Raw genomic sequence first — 6000 nt, 5'->3', positions numbered from 1 at the left:
AGGAGGTCAAAATTGAAAATGCTCAGTGCTTTTTAAATTAATTGTAGAAAAAAATGTATTTATTAAAATTGTTTGGTAACCAGCTTGGTTATACCGTTCTCAATTGGGTTGTATTAGATTAATTACATTTTTTTTTTGTAAATGTAAATAAAAAAAATATTTATCCGGTCAAAAAGCTTAAAAATGTAATACGTAAGTTTTTATTATAGCTAAAATATTAACGATACATAGGCATCATGGTTATTTTTTATAATCCTTTAAAGTTCAAATTTCTTCAAAACCACAGTTAACTGTAGTTCAAAACTTATACAATATTAAATGTGTATAGCTAAGGTTAGACAATTTAATACAAGGTCTTTCATACAAGTAGTTCATACTTTTACCGAAAAATTACAGATAATTTTAGGAAAATTGGTATGCAAATACAATGTTTTTTCAAAAATGGGTTCATTCTGGTAAGACGTATATGAAATTTACATCTTGCTTGCTATATAGTTGACAGTAGAAACTTGAAAAATATTTTTTTTTAAAGTAATAATAATACGGCAATGAGGGAGGGCTTCAGCTTGTTATCCCCCCCCCCTGCAGACGCCACTGATCGCACCTACTATAATTCAGTATGTTCCATATTTTATACGATTTCAACTCATTTCCAAGTACATTATATTAAATTATTTATAAAATAAGTATCACAAAGACAAAACCAAACATCCAATATCAATATAAAATCAAATATCTATCAGAAAGGATTACAAAATTCTAGGAACCGAACGACGGCAATTCTTTTTTTAAGCTACCCAAACCACGACTGGCAATATCCTGGTTTCTCGGTCGAACAGTTCACCCGGCGCCCTTGGAATATTATAATTTATATGATATTCACTGATTAGAAAGTTGGAAAATATCTATTTATTATGTAGGTATATTGTATTATTGTGTAATATACTCTATGTACTTTAAGGTAATATGTAATTAAGTATATTATTTACTCTGAGGTCTAATCTAATCTTCATGCTTTCACGGAGATAACATTTTTATCACTAACGCAATTTATGATAACTATGCTTAACTTATATTATCTATGATAGTAATGATATAATGATACTATAGAAGTATTTTTAAGGTCATAACATATTAATGCTTTTGTAATTTTCTTATTTATACTTTTTAACTCAAGTCATCAATCATCACATTAGAAAAAGGTATTTATTATTCATATTATTACGACTTATGACCTAATATGGGCCTATTACATTTATAATATTATGTTTTAAGTTTAGAAGCTCATAATGGAATGAACAATTGCACTACTTGTGATGGTAATATTATTGTAAGGCAATATTTTAGAAAAATAATTTTATTTGGGTGAACATACATAGTATATTATAGTAGTAATAAGTTATAAGTAGACTTACTAACTAAAGTAATTACTGATAATTTTTTATTCGTTGATAAGTTGGACAAATAAATTGGTAAAATAGTTTCAATTAAATGTATTAGTTCTCACTTAAAGTTCCATATAGTATTTTAAAGTTAGATTTTAATATATCATCAAATATAGGTACAGAAAAATGTAAGTAATAGTTACTGGGATTCTTATCAGCATTATGTAGGATTATATTATTACCTATTTGGTTATTTAATAAAATATTATTACCTATTATATTTTGATATGGAAATTATATATTTATTTTGATGATTGCTAATTTAATTTAAATGTTTGTATAATACATTTTAATTATCTATAAAAGAAAAATTTTAAAAATGTACAATTTGTGATTTTGGCTAATGATTAATTACCGATATTTAATAAAGTTATTTTATTTTTTCAGCCAAACCAGTTGACCAATTATTCCATCATATATATGTTGCCCATTTCAATAACTTGGAAATCAATTACATCTTTACCGAAATAATGCAAACTATTTTATTCAAACAACTGCACAAAACAAATTACACAAGTGTTATAATAAGTAATAAAAAAAACATTGTTTACATACAAATTTAAAAAATATAGTTATAAAATATTCAAAATCTTTTTTTAAACTTTTAAAAGAAATAATATAAGCCATAAGGTTAATTTTATAAATTATAATATGTCTATTAAAACTTAAACTAATATAGGGTTGCCATATTTTATTTTACTTCACTAACGAGACAAACACCACAAATATTTTTCGTATAATTTATAGATTTTGTCAATCAAAACTGATCAAAGCAACTTGATTTTTGTTACTTTATCAATGTAAATACTCGGTAAAAGACAAAATGTTAACATAAATTACTGAATACTAATTTTTGGGTAATTGGCTATCCCTAAACACTTTATAATATACCGGGACGCTATATATTCAAAACCAGTACAGTGCTGGTAAAATTGCGATGCACCTATGTCAACACTAAACTAATAAATAATAAAATTTTGTGTTAGTGATACAATACTTAGTCAATGCAGTATAAAAAATTCAAATATTATTAACAATTATATACTTATCTAAGTATATAATATTATAATATGTAATATTGAGTATATACATTATACAATGTATAATAATATTAATAAATATGGTAAATATAGTATACGTTATTTTACCATAATATTAAGAAAATATATTTAAAAATAATTTATTTAAGTATTATAATTAACATTTCTTCTTAATAGAAATTAAAACACATCTTTGCTCACATTAGCATTAATAGTATAACCATGTTGATAAAAATTGAAAAATTGTTTTGAATTATATAAAAAAATTATAATAATAAGTAAATATGTGATTTCATTATTTTACTTCTTTCATAGTTTATAGTGTTTTAGCTCTTAAGGCACTTCGTAAAATAGTACTAAGTATTTAATAATAGATGTTTAAAATTCTACGATAAAAATTTATTTATTAAACGTCTAATTAACAAAATACAAATATTATATTTATTGAATTATAAAATAGAAAACAGATATAAATATTGAATAAATAATATCTAACCAATATTGAATTTTACTATAAAATAAATTGATTGTAGATCACCAACATTTTTCAATCATATTGAATTATACACTCAATAATATGTCACACGTGTTTATTACTAAACTAATATATTTTGTTTTTAATTTTAGCTGAAACAAAATAAAGAGGAAGCAATGACGCACTAATAGAATCTGAAGAATGACCACTATAACACTATTTAAGATTAAATTACTATGTATTTTTCAGTAAATTATTTTTACAGTTGACAAATTAACTTAAAAATTATTTTTTAATAAGTTAAAATAATGTTACATTTATTCATTGTACTATTTGCTTATCTTATGTATAATAGTTAATGTTATTTTATCAAACTATATAGTATAATAGAAACAGAACTTTAATTAGCTGAACATTTTTTTCTACAATATTTTGGATAAATAATTTATTATAATAAATAATTTACATTTTACTGTAGTACAGATATAATGGCTGATTGATTGGAGATTTATGTCTCTATTTTGTTCTATTATTTAATTTATACCATGATGTTTATCATAATAACACAATAATAGTATTGAATAACTGTACTCATAGATTAGATTTAAACTAAAACTTAAACTATAAAAAATATTGAAAAAACACTTCTTAATAATTATAATATTATTTTATAAATAAATATTAAATTAAAATATGAATTTATAAATAATAATGAAACTATGTTTATATATATTACTCTAAACTCTGTATAATTAATTAAGCATTAGGTATATTTACTATGTACTAAATAGCTAGCAAAATTTAAATTTTTTATCAGTTAAACGTTTTAATAAATAAAAATATTTAAAAGGATAAGAGACAAATTAATAGTTATTTCTTAAATACACTAATGTAAACTTTACTATTCAAAGATGTATAAAAACTAAAAAAATTAATCTTAACAAAAGTAATAGCCTTTAGAATTTATATTAATTGTTATTAATTAAATTAATTATAATAATAATAGTTTATTGCAACAACGACAATTTAACATGCATTTAAAATTATCCGTTGAAAATACAAAAGTTGCAACTTATTATAATTAAAAACTTGAATGTGGATGAGTTGAGTTCCATTTAAATTCAACATAAAATATAACAAAATGTAAACAATATTAAAAAAAACTTAGCAAATAAAAAATTAAAATATACAAAAATATCTTAAGATATAACACTAACTACATGCTTTCTATATTGAATAAAATGAATAAAAGAAAAAACATTTATGTTGTGTTTACGTAATAATAAGACACCTTCAATAATAGGGCTTTGATTACCAAAATAAAATGTATTTTAATGAACTCTAATAAATTCTAATGTTCTAAAGGAACATTTAGGTTGTTATTATTTTTTAATCTTGTTTGGTAAACATGAGATAGTTGATATTGCTTAATAGAAGTCCTAACCTTATACATGTATAATAAAGTTTGTAATTCAAATGTTAGGACATTAAGATCTGTATATAAGACATTTGTTGGAAAAAATCTTAGTTTATTTAAAATAATTTTTATTAAAGAATTTGTAGTTTTACATAATACATTAATATGGCTGTAGTATGTACAACCCCAGACCCATGAACCATACAAATAAACTGACTGTGCAAATGCTAAGAAAACTACCCTTAAAGTTTTAGATCTAAAATAGGTATTAAGTAGTATTTTAAATTTATAAAATAATTTTCTTATTGAGTTATTGACAGATTAAATATGATCCATAAATTTTAATCTGTGGTCAAAATTAATACCTAAGTATTTAATATTATAAACTCTCCAGAGGAATACAATTATAAAGTGAATTTTAATATTTACATTAATAAGAATGAATACATAAGTCAGAATTAAAACTATTTAATTAATGTACTTGTATAGTTAGAAATATTTAAAAATACATATTCATATAGATTTACTTAAGTTCAATTACAGATTGTCATTGTCACACCAATTCTTGATCAATTCAAGATATATCATATTTGATTCTTCAAACAATTTATTATAATTTATAATGATAACTGGTAATAAGTACTACTATGAATAAGAATGCAATGTACTAAATAAAAATAGGTTATAAGAGGTACAGTTTTTCAAAAGATTAATAATTATTGTTAAACATTATTTATAGCTACATACATAAATCAATTGTTAAGTCTTTAATTTAGTTCTGTACCTCTATACCTCATCTGGCTATGTGAACATGATGTTAGGAGTTTAGGACGTTAGTAACATATATGCAATAGAGATTAGTGTTACACTTAGCGTTCATCTGTTCAGGACCTAGGTATTCATATGATGCCCTATTGCCCTAGTAATGAACCCAATGATTTATCATTTTTTTTTCTGAACTATATTACTAATAGTAGCTACACCACAATACATTCATTTGATACAAATATTAAAATAGTACCTACTGGTAGCACCTATTGTTATATTATGTGCTGGTATCTAGTGATGATCAAAATATTGGTCTTGGTCTTGTGGTCTCGCAAGACTCTTGCTGCAAGACCAAAACCAAGACCGAGATTAGGCTTGCAAGAACAAGACCAAACCAATACCGAAGCTACAAAACCAAGACCATCCACTGCAAGACTCTTGTAGTCTTGCAAATTTTTTTTTCCACGAAAACACATTGATGTATCTAGATTTTATTAACTAGTAATTTATAACGAAAATAATAAGAAATTATTTGTACCTATTGTTATTAAATTTGATCAGTACCTATTTGAGGAAATGGCGAATTCGGAATTATTGAAAAAAGATTAGAAATAATTGGAATTAATATTACAAAATAACATAGTTGTTTCATAGTAATTAGCAATTACTGAAAAATGATTTTACTTTCCCAAAATCGATATGATGGTCTATTGTCAATATATTATATTAAAAGAAAATTAAACATTTAGTACTAGGTACTGTACAGGACACTGGTGAATAATAGTTGAACTATAAATAATAAATATCATTATAATAAATATAATTATTAAGCAATTTAATATTTGGAACAAACCA

General features: G+C 23.1%; 1 long non-coding RNA gene across 1 annotated transcript; it reads left to right on the top strand.

Moving 5' to 3' along the window:
• The first annotated feature begins 1045 nt into the window (after positions 1-1045).
• Positions 1046-3539, top strand: LOC132933838 (uncharacterized). Its single transcript, XR_009662951.1, has 3 exons — positions 1046-1202; positions 1833-1973; positions 3113-3539. It is a non-coding gene; the product is annotated as an uncharacterized LOC132933838 (long non-coding RNA).
• The last annotated feature ends 2461 nt before the right edge of the window (positions 3540-6000 follow it).

The sequence above is a fragment of the Metopolophium dirhodum genome, chromosome 1, assembly GCF_019925205.1.
Source record: "Metopolophium dirhodum isolate CAU chromosome 1, ASM1992520v1, whole genome shotgun sequence".
Taxonomy (NCBI): Eukaryota; Metazoa; Arthropoda; class Insecta; order Hemiptera; family Aphididae; genus Metopolophium; species Metopolophium dirhodum.
The sequence above is the reverse complement of the archived record's forward strand: the minus strand, read 5'-3'. Positions and strand labels throughout refer to the sequence as shown.